The sequence below is a fragment of the Entelurus aequoreus genome, linkage group LG09, assembly GCF_033978785.1.
Source record: "Entelurus aequoreus isolate RoL-2023_Sb linkage group LG09, RoL_Eaeq_v1.1, whole genome shotgun sequence".
Classification (NCBI taxonomy): domain Eukaryota; kingdom Metazoa; phylum Chordata; class Actinopteri; order Syngnathiformes; family Syngnathidae; genus Entelurus; species Entelurus aequoreus.
The window spans coordinates 56,563,175-56,577,644 of NC_084739.1; positions in this window are offsets into that span (position 1 = coordinate 56,563,175).

Below are 14,470 nucleotides of genomic sequence, written 5' to 3' on the forward strand. Positions count from 1 at the left end.
CAAAATATTCTTGATTGCTAAAACAAAGTAGATGCGGGATATATCGCTCAAAGAAAGACATGAAACTGCTACAGGAAAATACCAACAAAAGAGGAAAAGCCACCAAAATAGGAGTGCAAGACAAAGACTAAAACACTACACACAAGAAAACAGCAAAAAACTCAAAATAAGTCACGGCGTGATGTGACAGGTCGTGACAGTACACCTACTTTGAGACAAGAGCTATATTGATGCATGCTTGGTTATGGTTTAAAGTTATATCCAACAATTGTGACAATTACTTTTTACTGTCAACTGAGTTTAGTTTTTTTCTGATTTCTGCTGGTTGTGTGCCTCCGGATTTTTTCAACACAAAAAATGGGCCTTTGCTCAAAAAAGGTTGAAAAACACTGATCTATTTTATGCTGCAGCTGTTACATATACTGTAATATTGTACATTGTAATTGTTATATATTGTATATATTATACAAAAATATAATATATCAGTATATATCATATACTGTATATATAATATGTAAATATTACATATGTTATATTTTATATTGCTACTATGGTACATTTTTAGTCTAATTTAAACCTGCATTATCCTTTCCATCCTTTGTAACTGAGCTACTGTGTGTAACAATATCCCTTGTGGATCATTAAAGTTTGTCTAAGTCTAAGTTTTCAACTTGCTCCCAGCGACCTTTTTAAACCAAAAATATAAGAAGCAAATAAAACGAGGAAAACACTCGAGTGTGCAGACCTCCGCCAAGCGCTACCTCCCAATTGTAAAAAAAAAAAAAATCAATAAAAAGGCCTTAATCCAGACGGTTAATTCCCAAAATGTGATCACTTGTTCCTCGTCGCATCTCCGTGTAGAACAGGGGTGTCAGATGCAGGGCTCGTGGGACGGATCAGGCCCGCGAACAGGTTTTATCCGGCCCACGGGATGAGTTTGCTAAGTATAAAAATGAGCCGAAATTTTTCAATGAAAGAAACTGCTGTTCTAAATGTGTCCACTATATGTCGCAATAGCAATTATTTATATCTTTGTAAATGATGTATATGGTATATGTATATGTAAAAAAAACCACATGATGTTAGCGCACCAGTCGAGGAAAATGAGCAAACTACATAAATAACATCCTGTACTTTGATTTTGATATTATCCAATTCAATCCAATCCACTTTATTTATATAGCACATTTACACAACAAGAATATTTCCAAAGTGCTGCACAGCCATGTTAAAAACAATATTAAAAACAATATTAAAAACAATATTATGCTCCACCAATGACTGAATAAAAACAAAAAATAAATGAATAGAAAACCAATATAAAAAAATATATATATTATTCTTTTATCTTGACAGATTGAAAATGTACATCGTTGATCGATAAACATTATCACATAGTTCATTCAGAAAGTATAAATAAGGACAAATAAAGGTAGAATACTATTAAACGCAACATGTAAGTGTAAAAAAACAACAACAACAGTATGATTTGTACATTTTTAGAATGTGCTTGTTCTATTTTTAAACAAAGAAAGCAATCTGAAGTTGTCTTTATTTTTAAGTTATCATGCCGTGATTTTACCAGTCCGGCCCACTTGGGAGTAGATTTTTCTCCATGTGGCCGCCGACCTAAAGTGAGTTTGCCACCCCTGGTGTAGAATGTTGACGTTTTCTGCTTCATACATGGACACAAAAATGCCTTGAAGGGGAACCACACTTTTTTTTAGAATTTTGCCTATCATTCACAATCATTATGAGACAAGAACACACACGTCTGTTTTTTTTTTTACGATTTTAAAGATGATAAACGATTAAAATAAGTGGCTGATGGGAGTAACTGTAGCCTTCAAAGCCTCTAAAACAAATTCAATACCCTCCAGCAATGTTTTATATACACACTGCAAGTCTATATATAATGTAGTAACAAACACCTTCGTAACATTATGTAATATGTACAATATTTACAGTATTTTGATCATTTGAATGATTACCGGGCTGTATTTCTTCCGCGCATTGATTTCTGTTTCCATAACAGCGCACGTCTGACTTCTGGCAACAACTTGTGTTCTTATTTCCGTAAACAAACACGAAGACAACTCATTTTGGACAGATGAGGATTCACAACCTCATCTTTTTGAAGCTAAACATACTGAGGATGAACTTCTGCTTCTAGGAGTGAGCACAAAGAAAAAGGTGAAACGTTGGAGCAGACGGAAGCCGAGAGAGTGAGGTGAAAGTCACTCGAAGCTGCAAATGTAGAATTTGGAGACAAGCTATTTGGACATAAATGGCGTGCTTACCCCAAATCAACAGGAAACGTCCCGGGCCAGCTGGACCAGACCAACAACTGTCTATCGAGTGAGTCACTTTAATATCGATCATGATACACGCAGCACGTCATGCATGTTATTAGAACTACAGTACATACGCTCTCTGGCGAGCTCAGCTGTGTACAAACAAAACATGAAATGTGGGCTAATACTTTACAGATACTGTAATATGATCGTTCATGTTTTTCATCTAGGACTAATTGGTGTCGTATCGCCGTGTTGTGCATCACAAACTCAAACGTGTTTCGCGTTGACGTAGAAACTAGCTCATCTCTTGCTGTCGTTAGCTTTTACGGCTAATACCGTAGCACGCCAATGTGTTACTTTGATATAAAAAGAGTACCTCTGTGTTTGCTCTCACAATAACAATGTCGCTACAGTTCGGTTATTATACAGGAACGTAATTTAAAGTATCGTTGTCAGTTTTTGAATGCATTTTTAAAGTGATTTAGAAGTAGAATTGATTGCTCCCATTAGCTGTATTGCTAGCCAACTGGAACATGACGATTTTTATATGTTCTAAAACGAAAAAAGAAAAAAATTGTCTTCTTGTCTCTTAAAATGATTGTGAACAATAGGCAAAATTCCAATAAAATTTGTCGCCGATAATTACATTTGTCAGCAATAGTCGCAATGTATCACTCATGTTTTTCCGGGCGTTAGTGGGTCACCAGAAAATCAACGCCAGTGATAACATGTAAAGTTTGAGGATATTTTCTTTTACTCTTGTTAAAAACATGAAGCGGACCTTGTTTTTATGGCAGTACATCTGTGATACGCGATCATTTAAAGCGGAGACATGATGTCGGACATTTGGAGGGAGGATGCAGTCTCAACCTTGGTAAGAGTGTTGGCTTCTACCTTGCTAGCTAGCTAACAAGAGTGAGGCGAAATTGTGTGAAAATAACTTTTACTATCATTTTAGCCAAAGTCAGCCAGTTAAACTTTGTCTACATTAATTCAAGTACATTTTAAAGCAGCGTCAAATTGCAATGCCGTAAAAAAAAAAGGCAATTTAACAAACACACTCACAGAGAGAAAGACAGGCACCAATGTGGAGGCATCATAAGATTAAACACAATCTATTAAATAGCCAACATTTTAATAATTAATCAAAGATGTCATTCTACACATTGAGTCCACGAGAGAACTAAAACTGCCAAGAGTTAACCAATAGTCAATATACCAGTGTGCAGGTTTTTAAACATCACAAAATTATTTTCTTTTTGAGGATGTTAGATTTAGTGTTTTGTTCTTTGTTTTCATTGCTGCTATTTCAACTGTTTTTTAAATACATAACCAAGGTTAATTGTTTATTTTTAATGGACAACATTTTTTTAGGCATTTAAATTTTTGTAACAGCTGAATGAGCAGCATAGTTACAGTAAAAATAAATATTTATGAATGTATTAGTCATCTTTGTTGTAAGCACATGCCTAAAATAACTTAAGCTGCATTTAGAAGTCGATGGAAAAATTAGAGCTATTAAATATGTGTACGCTTTATCTGATCAGTCGACTAATCGTTAAGATATTAGGTGACTAATCGACTATCAAAATAATCGTTAGTTGCATCCCTACTAGGGCAGCACGGTGGTTAGTGCATGTGCCTCACAATACGAAGGTCCTGAGTAGTCCTGGGTTCAATCCCGGGCTCGGGATCTTTCTGTGTGGAGTTTGCATGTTCTCCCCGTGACTGCGTGGGTTCCCTCTGGGTACTCCGGCTTCCTCCCACCTCCAAAAACATGCACCTGGGGATAGGTTGATTGGCAACACTAAAAATTGGCCCTAGTGTGTGAATGTGAGTGTGAATGTTGTCTTTTGTCTCTGTGGCTGGAGGTGGGCTGCTATCATACACACACAAAGAAGTTGAGCTTCGTAACATTATATTTGAGGTAAATTAGTAGAAATGGTCTTGATCATCCCGAAAGCCAAACTAACAGACAAACCACGACAATCACATAACCTTCTGTGGTAATAAAAAGACGTATACTGTATATTGAATTTTCTTAAATGTTCTTTCATCCTTCTTTCGGCGACTAAAAACAATACATCATTTTAAACTTTTTAGAAATGGAAGAAAAGATGAAAGATTTGTACAGATATGGACACTCTATTGTCACTGTAGTCAAAATAAACAACCAGATTAGAAGATCATGGGGGTAGGTGCAGGTAGGAGGTTCAACTCTGCGCCTGATCTACTAAAGGTTAGCATGTTCTAAAACATGTGCAAACTTGATAGCACACGCAAAGCTGATCTACTAAGGTTGTGCGCAGAGGATTGCAAATAAGGAGCGCAATCCCTTTAGCGTGTCTGTTTTCATGAATATGCAGAATATATGCTCATCATCAAAACGCCCACAATACTGTAAATACAATCATTTAGCACGTGTTGTGATTAATCAAGGCTGAAATTGTCTGTAGCCACTGTTTTGCGTTTATAATTAGTACGTCGAGAAAGGACATGCAGACTGGAAGTTGCGCAGAAATAGCTGTGAGAAAGGAGCCGATCGTGTTGCAGCTTGGTCCTACGTGTGCTTGTCAACATCTATGGACTTTCAAGAATAAAAGGTATTAGTCGAATTGTGCATTCAGCAATATCATTTTATAATTGCATTTTTTGATTACCTTTGTTTTTTTATTTAGAATATATGTTGTTAACATAGCACTTTATTGCATCTGGTACATTCCAGTGCACGCTGAAAGTTACAAACCCCGTTTCCATATGAGTTGGGAAATTGTGTTAGATGTAAATATAAATGGAATACAATGATTTGCAAATCCTTTTCAACCCATATGCCCATATAGGCTGTCCATTTGAATGCACTACAAAGACAAGATATTTGATGTTCAAACTCATAAACTTCTTTTTTTTTTTTGCAAATAATAATTAACTTAGAATTTCATGGCTGCAACACGTGCCAAAGTAGTTGGGAAAGGGCATGTTCACCACTGTGTTACATCACCTTTTCTTTTAACAACACTCAAACGATTGGGAACTGAGGAAACTAATTGTTGAAGCTTTGAAAGTGGAATTCTTTCCCATTCTTGTTTTATGTAAAGCTTCAGTCGTTCAACAGTCCGGGGTCTCCGCTGTTTCATTGACCCAACCTGAGCATTGACTTGATGTTCAGAAACAGTAAGTGCTTCTTGTTGGGGCAGTCGTACAGACACAATCTACATGACCACAAATGTAATACTTTCAATGGGACAAAATGTTGATACTTGTAATTGAAAATTGTTGGAAACGTCACCTTGAAATCACCTCAAACAGAGACGCTGATGCTTGGGCAGTTCATAAGTGCTTCTCTTTGGGGTTGTTTCGGGTGTGGACTCTCACAAAACATTTGCCCTTGTGTTTAATGCTCTGAATTGTTCACCAATACTTCCCAAACAAAAGCGCTGACTTGATTTTAAAGCGCTGACTTGATTTTTACTGCAAGTAAGTGCTTTTTGTTGGGGTAGTGTTCTTGAGTACCTCATCAAGAAAATAACCCACAGTCCACGTCTGTTTCATTGACCCAACCTGAGCATTGACTTGATGTTCAGAAGCAGTAAGTTCTTCTTGTTGGGGCAGTCGTACAGACACAATCTACATGACCACTAATGTAATACTTTCAAAGGGACAAATTGTCGATAATTGTAATAAAAAATTGTTGGAAATATCCCCTTGAAATCACCTCAAACAGAGACGCTGATGCTTGGGCAGTTCATAAGTGCTTCTCTTTGGGGTTGTTTCGGGTGTGTACTCTCACAAAACATTTGCCCTTGTGTTTAATAATCTGGATTGTTCACCAATACTTCCCAAACAAAGGCGCTGACTTGTTTTTACTGCAGTAAGTGCTTCTTGTTGGGGTAGTGTTCTTGAGTACCTCATCAAGAAAATAACCAGTCCTCATTCCACGTCTGTTTCATTGACCCAACCTGTGCATTGTCTTGTTGTTCAGAAACAGTAAGTGCTTCTTGTTGGGGTAGTCGTACAGACACATGCTACATGACCACTAAGGTAATACTTTCAAAATTATACTGCTAATGCAAATCTGGCCAGAGCAGCTCGGTGGAAATGTGTCTATTCATAGGAAAACAACCACATTTTCATCGGTCGTTAACACCCGGGAATTACCTATAGAATTGATGGTTGTTGTCCAAAAATGGAGAAGGGGGATGTAGAAAATGTTACACCATTCCAAACCAATTGAAACTACTTGACAAAGAAGGTGGAGTCAAGTTTAAATGGAAAAAACATTTAAAAGGAGATTTGTTCCACTCGGTAGCACTTTGCCGTCTCACAAGACAGAAGTAAGAGGGAGGACTCATCCATGCGCTTATGGGAAATAAATAGACGACTCCCAGTCCTTGTCTGTTTCATTGACTCAACCTGAGCGTTGACTTGATGTTCAGCAACGGTAAGTGCTTCTTGTTGGGGTATTTGTACATACATATTCTGCATGAACACTGATGTTTTTCAACTGACTGCTGAAAAACTTTAGAGATAGTTTAATGATACCTGAAATTATTTTTGATCTGTCTTGATTTCAGACAAGCAAAATGTGATGGTTTGCCAGTCAGACTACCTAAACATCAGCACTGACTTGTCTTTGTAGAGAGTAAGTACTATTTGTTGGGGTAACCTTGTTGAATTAATAAATTTCTATTAACTTTGTTTTGAACATCACATTAAAATCCCCCTAAATAGACACTGATACTTTGGTAATTCATAAGTGTTTTCTTCGGGGTAGTTTCTGTTGTGGACTCACATAAGTTATATGCCCTTGTGTTTAATGCTCTACATGACCAATACTTCCCAAACAAAGGCGCTGACTAGAATTTTACTGCAGTAAGTGCTTCTTGTTGGGGTAGTGTTCTTGAGTACCTCATAAAGATAATAACCGGTCCTCAGTCCACGTCTGTTTCATTGACCCAACCTGAGCATTGACTTGATGTTCAGAAACAGTAAGTGCTTCTTGTTGGGGCAGTCGTATAGACACAATCTACACGACCACCAATGTAATACTTTCAAAGGGATAAATTGTTGGAAACGTCACCTTGAAATCAACTCAAACAGAGACGCTGATGCTTGGGCAGTTCATAAGTGCTTCTCTTTGGGGTTGTTTCGGGTGTGGACTCTCACAAAACATTTGCCCTTGTGTTTAATAATCTGGATTGTTCACCAATACTTCCCAAACAAAGGCGCTGACTTGTTTTTTACTGCAGTAAGTGCTTCTTGTTGGGGTAGTGTTCTTGAGTACCTCATCAAGAAAATAACCAGTCCTCATTCCACGTCTGTTTCATTGACCCAACCTGAGCATTGACTTGATGTTCAGAAACAGTAAGTGCTTCTTGTTGGGGCAGTCGTACAGACACAATCTACATGACCACTAATGTAATACTTTCAAAGGGATAAATTGTCGATAAATGTAATGAAAAATTGTTCGAAATGTCCCCTTGAAATCACCTCAAACAGAGACGCTGATGCTTGGGCAGTCCATAAGTGCTTCTCTTTGGGGTTGTTTCGGGTGTGGACTCTCACAAAACATTTGCCCTTGTGTTTAATGCTCTGAATTGTTCACCAATACTTCCCAAACAAAAGCGCTGACTTGATTTTTACTGCAGTAAGTGCTTTTTGTTGGGGTAGTGCTTTTGAGTACTTCGTCAAGAAAATAACAATCCACAGTCCACGTCTGTTTCATTGACCCAACCTGTGCATTGTCTTGTTGTTCAGAAACAGTAAGTGCTTCTTGTTGGGGTAGTCGTACAGACATATGCTACATGACCACTAATGTAATACTTTCAAAATTATACTGCTAATGCAAATCTGGCCAGAGCAGCTCGGTGGAAATGTGTCTATTCATAGGAAAACAACCACATTTTCATCGGTCGTTAACACCCGGGAATTACCTATAGAATTGTAGGTTGTTGTCCAAAAATGGAGAAGGGGGATGTAGAAAATGTTACACCATTCCAAACCAATTGAAACTACTTGACAAAGAAGGTGGAGTCAAGTTTAAATGGAAAAAACATTTAAAAGGAGATTTGTTCCACTCGGTAGCACTTTGCCGTCTCACAAGACAGAAGTAAGAGGGAGGACTCATCCATGCGCTTATGGGAAATAAATGGACGACTCCCAGTCCTCGTCTGTTTCATTGACTCAACCTGAGCATTGACTTGATGTTCAGCAACGGTAAGTGCTTCTTGTTGGGGTATTTGTACATACATATTCTGCATGAACACTGATGTTTTTCAACTGACTGCTGAAAAACTTTAGAGACAGTTTAATGATACCTGAAATTATTTTTGATCTGTCTTGATTTCAGACAAGCAAAATGTGATGGTTTGCCAGTCAGACTACCTAAACATCAGCACTGACTTGTCTTTGTAGAGAGTACCGTATTTTCCGCACCATAAGCCGCACCTAAAAACCACAATTTTTGTCAAAAGCAGACAGTGCGGCTAATAACCCGGTGCGCCTTATATATGGATTAATATTCATATTTATTTTCATAAGGTTTAGGTCTCGCAACTACGGTAAACAGCCGCCATCTTTTTTCCCCGTAAAAGAGGAAGCGCTTCTTCTTCTACGGTAAGCAACCGCCCCCATAGAAGAGGAAGCGCTTCTTATTCTACTGTAAGCAACCGCCAAGGTGAGCACCCGCCCGGTAGAAGAAGAAGCTCGCGGATATTTAATTTCATTTGTGTGTTTCTGTAAAGACAACAAAATGTCTCCTACTAAGAGACACGCGTACAAGGTTCCACTGACTTTTGATATTCATGTGAACCGCACTGTGGATACAACAGGAGCACGTACGGTGAATATTCGCACCACAGGGAATGAGAAGTCGTCCTACTGTGGTTCTAGCTAGCCATGCTAACGGCCAGAAACTTCCGCCCACGGGGATATTCAAAAGGAAGACTTTGCCAAAAGAGAACTTTCCAGCCGGCGTCATCATAAAAGCTAACTCGAAGGGATGGATGATGAAGAAAAGATGAGCGAGTGGTTGATAGACGTTTACGCGAAGACACCGGGTGACTTTTTTCACGCAGCGCCGTCCCTGTTGATCTATGACTGCATGCGCGTCCACATCATCGATGGTGTCAAAAAACAAGTGAAGCACACCGAAGAAGAATTCGAGGGATTTGTAGATGAGTAATAACTTCAGAAATTGAGCTTTAAATGTTTATTTTGTGTGTTGTGTGACACTAACGTATGAGCAACGTTGAGTTATTGATGTTGCTATTGCTCTGCACTATTTTGAGTGTTACTATTTTTGTGATTGCACATTTGCACATTACATTTTGGGAGTGAACAGAGTTGTTAGAACGCTGGTTTGTGATATATTATTAAAGTTTGACTGACCTATCTGACTGTTTTGTTGACATTCCCTTTAGCGTAGCGTAGGTGCGGCTAATAGCACGGGGCGGCTAATAGGTAAACAAAGTTTTGAAATATGCCGTTCATTAAACGTGCGGCTAATAACACGGGGCGCCTTATGGTGTGGAAAATACGGTAAGTACTATTTGTTGGGGTAACCTTGTTGAATTAATAAATTCCTATTAACTTTGTTTTGAACATCACATTAAAATCCCCCTAAATAGACACTGATACTTTGGTAATTCATAAGTGTTTTCTTCGGGGTAGTTTCTGTTGTGGACTCACATAAGTTATATGCCCTTGTGTTTAATGCTCTACATGACCAATACTTCCCAAACAAAGGCGCTGACTAGAATTTTACTGACCCAACCTGAGCATTGACTTGATGTTCAGAAACAGTAAGTGCTTCTTGTTGGGGCAGTCGTACAGACACAATCTACATGACCACTAATGTAATACTTTCAAAGGGATAAATTGTCGATAAATGTAATGAAAAATTGTTCGAAATATTCCCTTGAAATCAACTCAAACAGAGACGCTGATGCTTGGGCAGTCCATAAGTGCTTCTCTTTGGGGTTGTTTCGGGTGTGGACTCTCACAAAAAATTTGCCCTTGTGTTTAATGCTCTGAATTGTTCACCAATACTTCCCAAACAAAAGCGCTGACTTGATTTTTACTGCAGTAAGTGCTTCTTGTTGGGGTAGTGTTCTTGAGTATCTCATCAAGAAAATAACCAGTCCTCAGTCCACGTCTGTTTCATTGACCCAACCTGAGCATTGACTTGATGTTCAGAAACAGTAAGTGCTTCTTGTTGGGGCAGTCGTACAGACACAATCTACATGACCACTAATGTAATACTTTCAAAGGGACAAATTGTTGATACTTGTAATTGAAAACTGTTAGAAACTTCACCTTGAAATCACCTCAAACAGAGACGCTGATGCTTGGGCAGTTCATAAGTGCTTCTCTTTGGGGTTGTTTCGGGTGTGGACTCTCACAAAACATTTGCCCTTGTGTTTAATGCTCTGAATTGTTCACCAATACTTCCCAAACAAAAGCGCTGACTTGATTTTTACTGCAGTAAGTATATGGCAAGATGGCGTCGCGACTAGTCGCAGAGGCTCAACGCTCTCCCGTTCGGTGCTTTTTTATGTTATTTATGTACGTCTTTGTTATTTTACTTTTTACATCCTGTCGGGCAAATGTCTACACCAGGCAGGATCTCATAGAAGTCGGATCTCCCGGAGAAAGCACCGTCACGGCTGAGTTTATCCGTGTAAACAACATCCCGGAAGAAATTGCGAGACAACCCGGATCTCCATGGTACATCATACCCGGAACAAAGCGCCGCAGGCGGCGTCGAGAACGTAAACAGAAACGAGGCTGCAGAGCTGGTCTGCTGGAGAGGCTAAGACAACGACCGAACAAACCACCACTGCCGAGTATATTTCTTGCAAACAAGATGGACGAACTGAGGCTACAGGTAGCAACGAACACCACCGTGAGGAATAGCTGCGTGCTAATAGTCACAGAAACCTGGCTCCATTCATCCATCCCAGACCTAGCTATCGAGCTAACAGGCTACACTCTACACCGCCTGGACAGGACAAAAGAGGCTACAGGGAAATCGCGTGGAGGAGGACTATTAATATTCACAAAGGACACATGGGGAACACACACAAGCATTGTGAGTAGCCACTGTTCCCCTAATTTAGAATATCTGACTATTAAATGTCGGCCCTTTTACCTGCCGAGGGAATACAATGCTGTGTTGCTAACCGCAGTGTACATAGCGCCAGATGCTAATGCTAGCACGGCGCTAGGTCAGCTGCATGATACAATCAACCAGCAACAAAGCATGTATCCGGAGGCTGCTCATATCATCGTAGGAGACTTTAACCATGCTAACCTGAAGGTAGTGCTCCCCAAACTACACCAGCATGTAAAATGTGCCACAAGAGGCAAAAACACACTGGACAAGGTTTACTCCAATATTAAACTTGGCTACAGAGCTAAACCTTTAGCACACATGGGCCAGTCAGACCACATATCCCTGCTACTCATCCCAGCATACACCCCCACCCGGTTAAGTGCTCCCACCACAACAAAGACCATCAATACCTGGCCTGAAGGTGCCACTGAAAAGCTGCAAGACTGCTTTGACACCACTGCGTGGGAGGTCTTTGAAGACGAGGACCTGGAGAAATACACATCAGGAGTACTGGGCTACATAAAACACTGCACAGACTCTGTTACTGTGGATAAGCGCGTCCGAGTCTATTCCAACACAAAGCCATGGATGACGAGAGAGGTGCAGAGGCTGCTGAGGGAGAGGGACACCGCGTTCAGATCTGGCGGCGGGGAGCTCTACAGCACTGCCAGAGCCAGCCTGAAGCGTGGTATCAGGGAGGCTAAGGAGGACTACAAAACGAAGAGTGAGGACTGCTTCCAAAGCAACGACTCCAGGAGGGTATGGCAGGGGGTCCAGCACATGACCAACTACAGGCCCAGCAACCTCCCGGCCAGCAGGGGAGACCCCCGGCTGGCAGAGGAGCTGAACTCCTTCTACGCCCGCTTTGAGGTAACACCATCGGAAGCAATCACACTTCACTCAGTAGCAACACCTCACCCAACAGCCACACCTCAATCAGCAGTCACACCTCACTCGGCAGACCACAGCAGCCTCACCCTTTCAGTGACGGAGCACGAGGTCAGACGCACACTGAAAGCCGTGAACCCGAGGAAGGCTGCGGGACCGGACGGCGTCTCCGGACGGGTGCTGAGAGACTGCGCTGATCAGCTGGCTGGTGTCCTCACCGACATCTTCAACCGGTCCCTGTCCCAGGCCACCGTCCCATCCTGCCTGAAAACCTCCACCATCATCCCGGTCCCAAAAAAGAAAAACACTGTCAGCTGTCTGAACGACTACCGGCCAGTGGCACTCACTTCCATCACAATGAAGTGTTTCGAGAAACTGGTCCGGACCCACATTCTCTCATCCCTACCGCCCGCATTGGACCCCCACCAGTTTGCCTACCGAGCCAACAGGTCTACGGAGGACGCCATCGCTACGGCTCTCCACTCCGCCATGTCCCACATGGGGGGGCTATGTACGGCTGCTAGCAGACCTCGGAATATCCAACCCCACCTGTCTCTGGATTAAAGACTTCCTGACTGACCGCCATCAGAGGGTGAGGATGGGTACCCACACCTCCACAGCCCTCAGCCTCAGCACCGGCTCACCTCAGGGCTGCGTGCTGAGCCCCCTGCTCTACTCACTCTACACCCACGACTTCACAGCCACCCACCCCGGCAACCACATCATAAAGTTTGCCGATGACACAACGGTGGTGGGCTGCATCTCTGGGGTCGACGAGACGGCATACCGGGACGAGGTGGAGCAGCTGGCAGTGTTGAGCAGGGTGAACAACCTGAAGCTGAACCAGCTCAAGACCCAGGAAGTGATCTTGGACAGCAGGAAGAGAAAAACTACCATACAGCCCCTGTACATCGACGGGGGCTGTGTGGAAAGAGTCTCATCCCTACGCTTCCTGGGAGTTCACCTGGATGAGGACCTGTCCTGGAGGACCAACACCACGACCATCGTCAAGAGGGCACAGCAGAGGCTCTACTTCTTGAGAGTACTCAGGAATCTCCACCTGAGACAGGATCTGCTGGTGTCCTTCTACCGCTGTTCTGTGGAGAGCATCCTCACATACTGCTTCTGCGTATGGTTCTGCAGCTGCACAGCAGCAGAGAGGAAAGCTCTCCAGAGGGTCGTCAACTCAGCCCAAAAAATCATCGGGTGCCTCCTCCCCTCCCTGGAAGAACTGTATAACTCCCGCTGCCTGAAGAAGGCAGCCAACATACTCAAGGACCCGTCCCACCCCGGCAACAGCCACTTCGATCGGCTGTCTTCCGGCAGACGTTTCAGAACCATGCGAACCCGCACAAATACACCCAGGAACAGTTTCTACCCCCGGGCCATAACTGCACTAAACGCAGCTAAATTGTAAAAAAACAAACAAACAAACAAAAAAAACTCCCTCACGTGCAACATGAGGAAGCCACCGGTCAATCACGATCCGGGACTGTGCAATCAGCGATTACATGCCAACTGGACAATATTTATCATATTTATTCACACAATTAATCCACAATAAAAAGCCTGCACAGCATAGGAGGTAGGAAATGCTGACTCTCACCCCCTTAGCACACTGGGATTCAGCATTACTCCTCTCTAGTCACTTTATACTTTTTACTGTCTCGTTTTCTTTTACATTGCCTCTTAGAGTGGTCTTAGGCCACATTGTATATTGCATATTGTGTATATTGTGTTGTTTTTGTATATTGTGTGGTTTCCTTTTTTAAAAAAAAAATGCAAAGCACCTCAGGGAAGCAATCTAAATTTCGTTGGACCTGTACCTGTACATGCACAATGACAAAAAAGATCGTTCATTCATTCAAGTGCTTTTTGTTGGGGTAGTGTTCTTGAGTACCTCATCAAGAAAATAACCAGTCCTCAGTCCACGTCTGTTTCATTGACCCAACCTGAGCATTGACTTGATGTTCAGAAACAGTAAGTGCTTCTTGTTGGGGCAGTCGTACAGACACAATCTACATGACCACTAATGTAATACCTTCAAAGTGACAAATTGTTTATACTTGTAATTGAAAATTGTTAGAAACGTCACCTTGAAATCACCTTAAACAGAGACGCTGATGCTTGGGCAGTTCATAAGTGCTTCTCTTTGGGGTTGTTTCGGGTGTGG